Consider the following 12,940-nt stretch of genomic DNA (forward strand, 5'->3'; position numbering starts at 1 on the left):
TGGTAAAAAGAAAGGCATTGACACTATTTCTTGCTCTTGCTTGCCTGCTTAATTTTTTATGCCTCTTTAGGTGATCAAAGGGTTGTTGTGTTGATGAATGGTGTATTTGTTCTCTACAATGTTTGTTCTGTACAATATTTGAATGTTGCCTTTTTTGGCTGAGTCAGATGGATGGCTTATTGCCTTCTGCACTTGCTTCGTAATAGTAACTTTCCCACCACTGGTAGATTGTGCTACTGAAGGGAAACTTATGTTGTTGCTAACTTCATTGTATGGGGGTTTTGACAGGGTGGAAGAGGCAGATAGGATGTATTCCTGATCTTATATCTTTCTGGCCTCTAACCATGATGTAGCTGTGTCTTGCTAATGGTGTAGTTATCTCACTGTATAAACAGTAAAGACCAACATGCGGGCTCACCTCTTGCCTTTTTGGCCAATGACCTTCCCACCAATTTCCAGGTAAACCTCCTCATTATCAATCCTAGTGAGACTGATTGGGCAGATGAGCTTGGGAAAATCCACTAGCTAGACCTTGCAGATGAAGTGGGAAGAGGAACATTTAGGATTGGTTTATTGGGTTTACGTGTCAAGGTTTTGGCAGCAGGGGGACTGCAGGGGTGGCTTCTGTGAGGACACCAGAAGCTGCCCCCATGTTGGACAGAGCCAGTTCCAGTAGGCTCCAGGATGGACCCGCCACTGACCAAGGCTGAGCCAATCAGCGACGTTGGTAGCACCTCTGTGATAACTTATTTAAGAAAGGGTAAAAAATGCTGCACAGCACCTGGGACAAAAAAAGTGAAAAAATGTGAGAGACACAACCCTGCAGACACCAAGGTCATTGAAGAAGGAGGGGGAGGAGGTGATCCAGGTGCTGGAGCAGAGATTCCCCTACAGTCTGTGGTGAAGACCATGGTGATGCAGGTTGTCCCCTTGCAGCCCATGGAGGACCGTGGTGGAGCAGATACCCACATTGCAGTCCGAGGAGGACCCCACACAGGTGGATGTGCCCTGAAGGAAGCTGCAGCCTGTGGAGAACCCATACTGGAGTAGGATCCTGGCAGGAACTGCAGCCCGTGGGGAGGACCCCGTGCAGAAGCAGGTGTCCCCCCGCCTCCTCCTTTGGGGGACCCACGCTGGAGCAGTCCGTTCCTGAAGGACTGTACCCTGTGAAAAGGACCCATGGTGGAGCAGTTTGTGAAGAACTGCAGCCCATGAGAAGGACCCACATTGGAGAAGTTCATGAAGGACAGTATCTCATGGGAGGGACCCCATGCTGGAGCAGGGGAAAAGTGTGAGGAGGAAGGAGCAGCAGGGATGAAAAGCTATGAAATGATCACAACCCCCATTCCCCATCCACATGCGCTACTTTGGGGGAAGAGGTAGAAGAATTGTGGGAATGAAGTTGAGCCTGGGAAGAAGGGGGGAAGGTGTTTTTAGTTTTGTTCTTATTTCTCATTATCCTACTTTGATTAATTGGCAATAAATTAAAATAATTTCCCTAAGTGGAGTCTGTTTGGCCCATGACTATAATTGGTAAGTGATGTCCCTGTCCTTATCTTGACCCATGAGCTTTTCATTGTATTTTCTCGCCCTGTCCTCTTGAGAAGGGAGAGTGATAGAGCAGCTTGGTGGGCACCTGGCAGCCAGCCAAGGTCAACCCACCACAATGGGTTTTGTCTCATCTCACTTTACATATCTGCAACAGAGTTGGCCTCATCTGAGCTAATCATCTGGGCTTCACTGACAGTCAACGGAGAGAAACAAGACTTTCTAGGAAGCAGTTCATCTTGTCATAGACATAAATACAAAGCAGATGAAACTTATCTTTTAAGTGCTTTTTGCTCTGTTGGCTGTTAAGGAAGCCTAGAGTGTCTAGCTCAGATGTAGGTATCTACACCATAGCTGTCAAGAGTTAAGCAAGATGGCTCCTTCTCCTGCATTTTACTATTTCATCAAGATTTATTTGTGTTCTGTAGTTCTGATTACCCTGAAGACTTGAGGTGGTTCTGCATATACCCAGTTGCAGGAAAGCTTTGGAAAGGGAAAATACCGGTTGCATCCATAGGACAAAATTCAGAGCAGCACTGAGAGTCCCAACCTGGTAGCAGAGAGCAACACTGTGTGGTGATACTACCCCAGATGCAGAGGCAGCACTGATGCATCAGCCAGGCGCTGGAGTCATATCAGAAGCCGTCAGAAAAGCTAATTAGCTCAAGTGCAGAATAGCAGTAATACAACTGTATTCCAGAGTGAGCCTGTTCACACTCAGCTGAGGTCTCTCTTCCTCCCTTCCTTTGTATACTGCAGAGGTACCAGAGGCTTTGGGACCCCTGGCCCTCATTGGCAGCTGGATCTCAAAGGCACCCAGGACATGAACCTCATTTCAAAAAGCAGCAGTTAGTTTCCCGCATCCCCGTACAGCTTTAGGACTAAGTTGTTGCAGAAACATATCAGTGTTCAAGAAGAGACAAGTTTAAAGGAAACAAGTCCATTCTCTGCATCTTTATATAATTCTTCTTCTCCATTTTAATTAATATCAGATTTATTTAATGAAAATAAAATATACTTACATCTGGCTCTAATCTCTATTTTTTTCTCAGTCAGTAGATCATACTTCTGCATTTTTATAAAGACGTGAAGAATCAGGATGTACACGAGCACACTGGTAATGCTGAAGGTGCTTCCCAAAGACATGATGTATCATTTCAGATGTTGCAAAGCTGAGTCACTGACACTCTGATGTGACTAATCTTAACAATGTGCTTTGATTCCATAATATGTCACTGTAAAATCTGACACGTTTGATACATTCATTTCAACATTCCAGTATACTTTCTGTTCCCACAGTCAATCTACTGATTGGGAAGACAAATTGTCTGAGGAAAAAAAACCCAATGCAACACGTGAAAAAACTAGCTAAGTTGCCTTTAAATTTGTCTGTGGACCAAATTTTGCCCTCATCAATGGGATGCAACTTCCATCAACTTTACTATTCATATATCCAAAGGCAAAATTTGTTCCTATCTATCAATCTACCTACTATTTTATCTACTATCTGTCTGCTTAACTCTATTAATTAGTTAATGTTTGTAAAACACTCAAAAGATGTAAAGCCCTATAGAAATGCTAAGTATTATAATTATTGTTATCTGAGTGCTGTATCTCTTTACCTATCTAGCTATCTACCTTCTCTATCTATTATAATAACAATAATACTTAACACTTATATAGTGTTCTTAATCTTCAAAGTACTTTACAAACATTAACTAATTAATCTAATCTAGTCATCTCACAAACAACTCCTTTAACAAACCAGTGGTTGTTTCTGTAAAATAAAATTCTTTGCAAAATAGAAGAAGTGTACTTTGGGGGGGTTATTTTGTTCAGGTTTGTCTACGATAAGGTAATAAATATGTATAAAAGCAAAGAAGCAAGAAGATGGATGAGAAAAGCTCCATCACTTGATAACATAGAGCTTGCAACAGACAGTAACACGTCATAAGCAGCTACAGACCATGAAGAGGTCTCCTGGCTGACTTATTCCTGAATTATGTGCTGTCTTAGTTTTAATATAGAAACTTCCTGCTACAGATATGTGAATGTTTTTCCTTGTTATTTATAAAGAGCCATGAAACGTTTCTAGCAGATTCTTTTTGCCAGATTATTCTCTAACCAGAAGCAAGGCCAAGGCTGTCAAATGGAACAGCTTAAGTTGGGCTTTTGAGTCCCAGATCTGCAAAGTTATTTAGGCACCATTTTATTCCTTACAGAAACTGTGGTGACGGTGACCCAGAATTTTCAAAGTGTTCAGAAGGTGCAACGGGGCCAAGGGGTCCAAAAGAAGAAGAGAACAGCTTCCTTTGAAAACAAACGCACCCCTAAATACCTCTGCGGATCTTAATCTAGACTCACATTGGGGTTGGGTAAAGACAGTGATCGCTGTGTATGTTCACAGCATCCTGGAGGCATAAGGTAAGATCAAAAAGCATGTGCAGGCTTTTTTGGGGCAGACATATAGGTTACCTTTGTGCTTCTAAACAAATGAAGGTCACACACTCAGATCAAGCACTACTTGCCGATGGTCCTCACTGCTGAATTGTCACCTAATTGCCTGACTTGGTTTTAGACCATACTCTTCAAGAAAAATCTTCCACAGAGAGGGGTAAGAGAGCTAGTCTGCGCCATTTGGCACTGGGACTATGGATCAGTCCTGGCCCTGTTACACCTAAGATGTGAGGCACAGCCATAATGGAAGACTATCCAGGCATTATGTGGCTTACAATAGCACCAGAGAGCAGAAAATGAAACAAAAATAAATAGAAAAAAGATTCTGTTTTCCCCTTGATGAAAGGGGAGGCTTTTTCTTTTTCTTATCTTTTTTTTTTTTCCTTTTTGTGTTTTTTTTTTCCCCCCCCTTCTTTTTCTTGTGGTATTTTTCTATCTATCTGTCCTATTTATTTATCTACATAGGTAAAATGTACTGGGACAGTTCTGGTAAGAGCTAACCTGAAAATGAGTTAGGATTCTCCACTGAGCTCCCCCAAGGCAGCCTGGCAAGCAGCAGAACTGTGACCACTATTGGACAGAGACTTTTGTCTGTATTGGTTCTACCAAAAAAATCATTGTTTGGCAATTTCCCAACATCTCTTCCTCCAGCAGCTAGGTTAACATAAAACATACCCCCTCCAACTAAAAAATCAACAAACTTTTCTATACCTTTCCCAGGCTGTCTTGCAGCCATGGATGCATTTTACCAGGTACCAGCTTGAAGCACCAATATGCCCTCTTTACCACTGCAAGATATTTCTGAAGTCCAGCTGCCTTTTGTGGAACAGCCTGCACGTAGCTGTCATCCTGCAACAGGTATGTTTGTAAATGAAAAATAAACCAAACCAAACCAAACCAAGTGTCATTAAAGGAAGTGACACAGGGCTGAATTCAGATTGCACATCATTCATTTTGTCATCCAGACAAGAATGGCATATTGAGTTGGAGCAATTATGGGCAAATCAGGCTTCCAATACAATCAAGGCAATAAACAGCTGTGTTATTTCTGTTACAAATTCACAGAAGATGATCTGAATGTCATTTTTGTCAGTCAGGCATGAGCCAGCTAGGCTGAAATTCAGGTGATATGGGCTTAACCACACACTCCTTGAGTAACCTCGTACACAAGACCTAATCTAACCCCTACCTTCCTATCTTATTTTTTCCCTAGTGGTGCACTGCATAAATACAGTGCTTTGATGGTCTTAAATGTTATACCCAGCAGGGCTTGAAAAATGAAAGTGCTTAGTTAAAGCTATGGCTGCAAATGAGAAACATGTACGCAGTTAACATCTGTTAATAAGGGACGCATTGAGATAGGAGGTATATAGAAACCTAAAATTAAGGGCTGAGCTTGGAAAAAAACTGGGTCAGGAATCTGGGAGACTTTGCCTAGAAAGTGTGAAGGTAACACTGAGCGTTTGCAAAAGATTAAAGACCCCCGCGACACACTTGCAGGGCTGACCCATCTCAAAGGTGGATATGTGAAGCTGACACAGAAGGACGACTTTGGATCCTGTTTAGAGCAGCAGTTGAGGAATTACAAATTCTTTGATTTTGGATAGGTTAGATGGAGTTCCCCCTTCTCACCTTGACCCTTGCGTTCACTGCAGAGTGTCTAAACAGAAGGCCCTGTACAAATACAACTACAGCTCCTCTTCCTCCCACCTCCTCCTCCTCTCTCCTCCCCAGAAAGGTTCCTGAAATGCTTCTTTGGGAAGGGAAAAAAGACCCCCTTTTCTCTGAGCAAACAAAAACCCCCACACAGAAACCCAAACCTCCCAGTTTGTTTGAATTCAAGGCACTTTGCAGAGCAACTGTTACTTATACGCTCTCCTCGGTGACGCAGAGGAAGACAGAACATGTTTTTAATTGCAAAGCCAAATGGTTATGCATGGGTCCTGTTATGCTTGTGAGAACTTGTTCTTCCCCAGCCCTCCCTCTCCTCCCCGCTGAGACAGCCTTGCCAAAACTCTGTTTGAGAGTGGTCATACGGAAAACACGAAGCCTCGCAGGGATTTGGGGAGTAGACGTCAATCTGTCAGAGGTGTCACCAGAACTGGATATATCTGCTGATCTGTTACCACTTGCTAATTATGGATTCAGCAGCTAATTGTCATAAATCTCAGTAAGAGATGTGGAATGAGACAGAGTTTTCAAAACGGCATGGCCTGGATAGGTTTGCACTCGGCGAGTAGTGGAGTAGAAACGATCATCCCCGTGCCAGGGCTCTGCTGCTGTGTGATAGCCCGGTGAATACCTGTATTGTTACAAGCGCCAGTTTGCTCCGAGCAGCATTTCTGACATTCCTTTGCAGGAATGGTGAGTGTCCAGGACTGGAATAAACTGAATTGTTGAAGGATTTTGTTTAATAAACCCAGAGATGCTGGTAGTCACAGCCAGACAGATGTTTTACAGGATGAAATCCTGCCCCCCTCATCAGGCTGACTGGACCACCCTTCAGAAAGCAAAGCAAAACTCTGCCAAGCAGCCATGAGGTCTCATGCCTTGACTGTGCAAACCCACAAATCAGGCACTATCTGAGTAGGGATCCAGATTGCTGCTAATGCTGGTCTTAAGGGTTAACGTTCTTCAGATGTGATTCAGCCAGTCAAGAGTTTGGAGTCGGAAAGAAAGAGGTTTAGCAAGTTTCATACAGCTTTAGGTATCCTTTCCAACATTTCAGTCATGTCTAGTTACCCATCATCTTACACTAGCTGGTTTAAACCTTTCCACGCATCTTGAAAGCTACAGTTCAGGGTAGAAAGGGTAAAGCCAAGTCTTCAACATTGCAAAGGCATCTAATTTTCTTAAATGCTGAGCACCTTCTCAGGAAATCAAGTCCCTTCAGGGTATCTGCAGTTGAACATCCAAAAATAACTACTTGAAAGTTTGTCTCTCTTAACAAGTAACTCCTGGTTTTCAGAAATTTTGTTCTGCTTTTTATTTCCTAGTCCTTTTCCTGTTTTCAGCCAGTTTTTGTAATGTTTTCATCTAGTCCAAGTTTTTATCTAGACCAAGATTACCAACTACTTTTGGAAATATAAACTAATATCTGTCATATATTCCACTAAAATCTGCCAAATTTTCCAGGTAGAAAGACACAACAATCTATTTTAAGGTTGGTTTTCACTAAAGCTGGCTGAAAACTCCACAGTGGAATGTTTGTTTATTTTCCCAGTTGAAAAAGCTGATTCATAGTAATTCAAACATTTTGCTGAGATGGATCAGTTTTGATTCAGGTGTGACAAACTCCGAGTACAATTAACCTCTAATGACTAGCTTTCTGCTGGAAACTAGACTTGCAAGGTGCTGTGTCCTGGTTGGAACCAGCTCCTCTGTAGCACATCAGCACATCAGGATCATTGCCGGCGGGGGATCAGGAACCTGAAAATGTTAAAACATTTTTGTCAAAAGTTTTGGTGTTTCTTGCTGGGTGGGAAAGGAGACAGAAAGAGGCCAGAACACCATTACTCACTTCTTCCCTGAGCTTCCATGTCTGCCTGTCTAGCTGTCCAAGAAGTCAGGATCAATTGCTTTGTCAGGATAAAGTAAAAATGAAGGGTTTATTCTAAATTAAAAAGAAATTTAACATTAAAATATTGAAACCTTCTCTACAGAGAATGATTCCCCTTTACAAAGTTCTAGTGCTCAAAACAAACCATGCCCAGTAGTGTTCAAGTCCATTAACTATTTAGTCAAAAAAAGTATTAATCCCTTTATGGGAAATGTAAAAATACTTCTCGGGGATGAGGGGGGAGAATTTGCTCTGTATATTACTAAGTCCACATAGATGACGGTCTTTCTGACTGAATTCTGCAGCCCACATTTTTATTTCTGAAGGCAAAAGCTTTTGTGTACCAAAAGCAATCATTTTTCCTGCAGAAGGCAGAGATGCACATCGACAGAAACCAAACAAACAAGCAAATGAACCAACACAAAAATTATCCCCCCACAATCCAAACTTAAAAAAAGGCAATTGAAAACAAAAATTGGTTCCAAAACATCTGTTTTGAAATTTCTGCCACAGTGATTTTAGGAAAAAAAACTTGAAAAGGACCTGAAATATTTTCTTTGCTTTAGAGTGAAATAATTTTTAGTTCTAATTTTGCCAAAAACCTCATAGGAAATGTTTTGGGGTTGACTTAAGGCAAGTCAGCTATCCTCAGCCATACCTCCCCTTGCTTTTTGGTAGTGCGTACAATCCGTGCCAGCCCTGGAATATCAGCCTCTCCAACAGAATTGATGCAAAATGCTTAATGGACTGGAGCACCAGTAATTTTCCACAATGGAGTGACTCTTGTGTAAAAGGGTTATAAGTAGTCTCAGAATCTGGACTAAACTATCAGAAAAAAGGCTTTTATTGGAGCGTTAATCCTCCATTTAGTGCTCAACTGCTGCCTGAGCTAGGAAAAGACCAGGAAACACAATGTGGCCCAGAAGACCTTAAATCTGTTGCTTTATTCTCCCTGTTGCTCTGGGGAGGCCAAGTAAATAGCACCAAACCTGATGCAGGTGGTTTCCTTCCAGCACGGTCATGTCCCTTCTTCCGCTGGAGAGACGCTTCCTAGATGTGTGTGTGTGTGTTTTGTGTGAGAGCATGTGCAGGTGACTGCATGCTCGTGTAAATCACATCACCTACTTGCTGACACGTTCTGGTCCTTCTGGAGCTGGCTGAGTCCCAGCTGCACTCCAACAAACGCACATCCTAAAGACCAGCGCTGAGTCTTGTAGTTTCCATCTCTGGCAATCCTTCCCCTTCTTCTACCCAGATCCAAACTCAGCCTCCGTCACTGATGACAAATGCAGCAGCCAGGGTGAGACTGGTGTTTAACTTAATGATGTTTTAACACTTTGCAGACTGCTGTCCTGGGTGAGTATATAGTCTTCTGCATTTGTTTGGCTGGAAATACGGAAAATTAATTAGTAGCAGAAGGGTATAACTTTGCCAGCCATTAACTGAATTATAAGTAAGTGTTTTCTTTGTCTGGCAATATCTTACCTTGTCCTTGTGCCAAAATCATCTCATAACTTGGTATTATATTCTCTGAAGACAACCTTTTCAATGACTGTATGTGTGAAATAATGTAATACTGGTAGGAGAGAACTTTTTTCCTTCTTTTATGCTTTTTGTGTTGGTGAAAGGGGACATAGCTACATTTCTGAAGGTCAAGGGTTTGGAACCAAAAGCTGTTTGCTTATCCAATTTTTTTTAGGGGGGATTGTTAATGAAAAATTAAAAGATCACAGCTAATGATGAAAAAAAGAGAGAAAAGGAGAAACGGAGAACTTTTTCTAAGTCTTAATGCTGTTGCTTACTTATTTTCTAACATAAAGCAAGATGCTGTAGGTGTTTGGGGAAGAAAAAGAGAGAACCAGGCTTGACGTCTGCCTCCTGTATTTATTTTACAGCAAGCAGTATTACAGCTGAGATGTCTTCCATCTGCATATTTGCTCTAGTACAAAGATTGATGTAGCCTGATACGTGTTGCAGTAAAAAAAGAAAAAAAAAAAAGGAAAAAAGGAAGAATAGAGAAAAAAGTGAAAGAAAAAAGAAAAAGAACCCATCCATTGCTCTAGGCATGTTTTTAGAAGGCAGTTATAAAACAGACAACTCCTAATTTGCCTGATGCCCATTAATCAACATAGCTGCAATCAGGGGTAAAGCACATTATCGTTCCTCCACTTGGCCCTTCATGCTTTGTCAAAGCTTCTCCCTTCAGTTATTTCTGGAGGTCTATAAACCCGGTCTGCTCTGGATAGTGGGTGGGAGGTGAGGATGTCTCCTGTTGACTAGCCTTTTTCTTCAGACCAGTTATTATCTGGCTGCTGGATGTTTAGCTGCTCATTCTTCTCGCCATAAGTGGATTTTCAGCGTGGCAAACATGGGCCAGGCAATGCATTTGGTGCATAATGGATGCCTTGTCCATTGGCTCATATATCTAGGGAATGGACCGAGAGGATGGCCTGAACGTTTCCTATTCCCTTTGCGTGCAGAGGCACACACCATTCAGCAGGCTTTCTGCTGCAAATCGCCCACGAGTACCTACCTGTTTTCAAAATTAATCAGTGTTGACTTGTAAGCACTTTCATCTGCATAAACTCTCTTTCTTTCCCCCACCCCCTTTCTCTTCCTCATGCTGTGACAAGCTACCATGGATGCTACAAGCACAGTGGAGGTGCTGTCTAGACACCCAGAGCATCTCAGCTGTTGCTGTGCTGTGAGCACGAGGCTTGCCATGCAAAAAAGACGTCTACACATGAGGCTGTTGGCAGGCTCATCTCCTACTCTCTTGGCCAAGTCTCCAGCCACAAAGGCCACGTCTAGTCAGTTGGATGTGCTTTCAAATGTCAATGTTTGGACTGATTAGCAAATACAAGAAATGATCTTGACTGTGGTAAAACCCAAAATTGTCTCAGAGAGAATTTGCAAAGGGCTTAAACAAGTTGGTCTGTGTAGAGTTTGCCTAGTTTTCTTGCCTAGCAACATGAAGTGATCTGAATTCCTCACGGCTAATGGGGCTTTAAGGCCTCCATTCAGCAATGACAGAAGTTCTGATTGGAGGGGATGTCTGGAGGTCTGCAGTCCAACCTTCAGCCTGAAGAAGGACCATTTCCAACATCAAAGCAGGTCAACCATGGATTTATCTAGATGAGTCTTGAAAACCCCTAAGGATGGAGATTTCACAGCCTCTCTGGGTGACCTTGTTTAGTGTGGAACTGCCTTCCTAGAGAAGAAGCTCTTCCCAATGACCAGCCTAGACCTTCCAAGTCACAACCTGTGTCCATGGCTCTCTGCTTTAACACCTGCCACTAACAAGAAGTGTAACTCTCCATCACATATTTGCAGGCTGATCAACAAACAGATCACCTCTTAACTTCCTTTTTGTCATATCAGATGAATGTATCTCCTTCAGCCTCTCCTTGTAGGTTATGTGATGTGGGCCCCTAAAAATCTTTCTAGCTCTCTGATGAGCTCTATTCAGATTTTCAACACCTTTCTTGAACTGTGGGACCCAAAACTGGACACAGTTCAAGTGCAGCCTCTGCACTGCTGCATAGAGAGAGATAGCAATTTCCGTAACCTGTTGGTCACACTCCTCTTAATGTAACCCAGCAAAAAGTTTGTTATATTCACTGTTGTCTCTCATTCAGTTTGGTATCCACTTTGAAGCTGGGCTCTTATTCAGCCTGTCCCCTGCCTTTACTGGTCATTGGGGTTCTTCCACCCCAGGTGCAGAAACTTATACTACCTTTCCTGTACTTCATGAAGTCTCTGCTGTCCCAATCTTTAAGTTTCTAAAAACCTGCCTTGCTTGAAGCTCTGCTATTCAGGTTATCAGCTAGTTGCAATGTGCTTGTTACCAGCTGCTAAATGGACATCGAGACACGTATGACAACCATTTGAGCCCAGTATCAGGCCCATTTTCAACTTGTCTAGCAGTTTATTCCTTCTTCAACTTCCTAATGATAATGCTGTGAGTGACAAAATCCTTATTGTATTAAAAATATGTAATATCTACTGCTGTTCCCTTGTCATTACAGCCAGTCATTTAATTACAGAAAGCAATCAGGTTGGTTAAACATGATTTTCCCTAGACAAATCTGTGCAGGCTGATCCTGATTGCTTCTTGTCTTTCAGTGGATTGGAAGTGGACACCAAGAGGATGTCGTCCCAGACCTTTCCAGGGCCTGAGGTGAGATTGACAAACCTATAGTTCATTGGTCTTCCCATTCTTAAAGATAGGCATAATATTAACAATTTCCATCATCAAGGATTTGCTGTCCCTAATTACCATGATAGACAGCGCCCTTGCAATCACATCAGCCAGCTCTTGCAGCACCTTCAGGTGAATCCCATCTGACCCTCAGTTTATGTGAGTTTTCCCTCATTTCTTGCTCTCTCAGTATCCCTCTCCTTCCCAAACCATGCTGGTGGGAGCCAGAGATCTGGGACCAGGCTCAGCCTGTCAAGACTGGGGCCAAAAAGTCGTGAAGTAATTCAGCCCTTTCCATACCATCCATACCACTAGGTTGTCTCCCATATTCATCAATGAATGCACAGTTCCTCTGAAATTCCAGTTGCATGCTTTTGTTACCTTTTATACCCTTTGAATCACTTTTTTGTTACCTTTTATACCCTTAGATATTTTTAGGTCCAGCTGAGCTTCGGCCTTCCTGATATTGTCAGGCTCTGAGGTATTAACTCATCCTGATTCAAGAAAGAACATAGGAAGACATAGGATTTCCTGAGACCTTTGCATATGGACCAGAGTGTGTGCTCTTGCTGCTCATCCTGAAGACAGAGGAAGACCCACCGGGTCCCATGTGCCTTAAAACTTTACATAGAAGTTTTTCAAAAGGTTTGATTTATGGTTGATGTGTGAAGCCATACAGTTCCTTCCCCCCTCTGTGTTCTGCGTGTTGGAAAGCCACCTCCCCTCGGTATGGTACTCGTAGAAAATGTCTGTCTGGTTGAGGGGGAAGTGGGCTTGCAAACCTTCTTTTGTGCAAGGCACAAAGGAAGAGGGGTGGCTTGTAGTCAGCAGCAAAATGAGAGGAGGCTCTCTCCTCTCTTCAAAGGGCTTCCTCTTCCCCTTCTCTGTCTATTGTGAATTCTTTAAAAAGACCACCCTTCCCTTCTGCAGAGTGAAAACATCAAAGGGAATGGTGTGGTGGGGTATTTCCTTGTGAACATTGACTTACCTTACAAAGGTGAGGAGTTCACAGGAGGTTGTCTCTTGTGAAGCATGTTCTGGCTGCCTGGCTTTGAATGCTGAGCTCACTGGGAAAATGTTTTACATCTTCAGGCAAGCAGCTTTGCTGCAAAGCCAAATCTCTTCCTCTCCCTCCCACTTTCTGCTTATCCAGTCACACTTTTTATTTTATTTTA

Source organism: Aptenodytes patagonicus, chromosome 1 (assembly GCF_965638725.1).
Source record: "Aptenodytes patagonicus chromosome 1, bAptPat1.pri.cur, whole genome shotgun sequence".
In the NCBI taxonomy this organism is placed as follows: domain Eukaryota; kingdom Metazoa; phylum Chordata; class Aves; order Sphenisciformes; family Spheniscidae; genus Aptenodytes; species Aptenodytes patagonicus.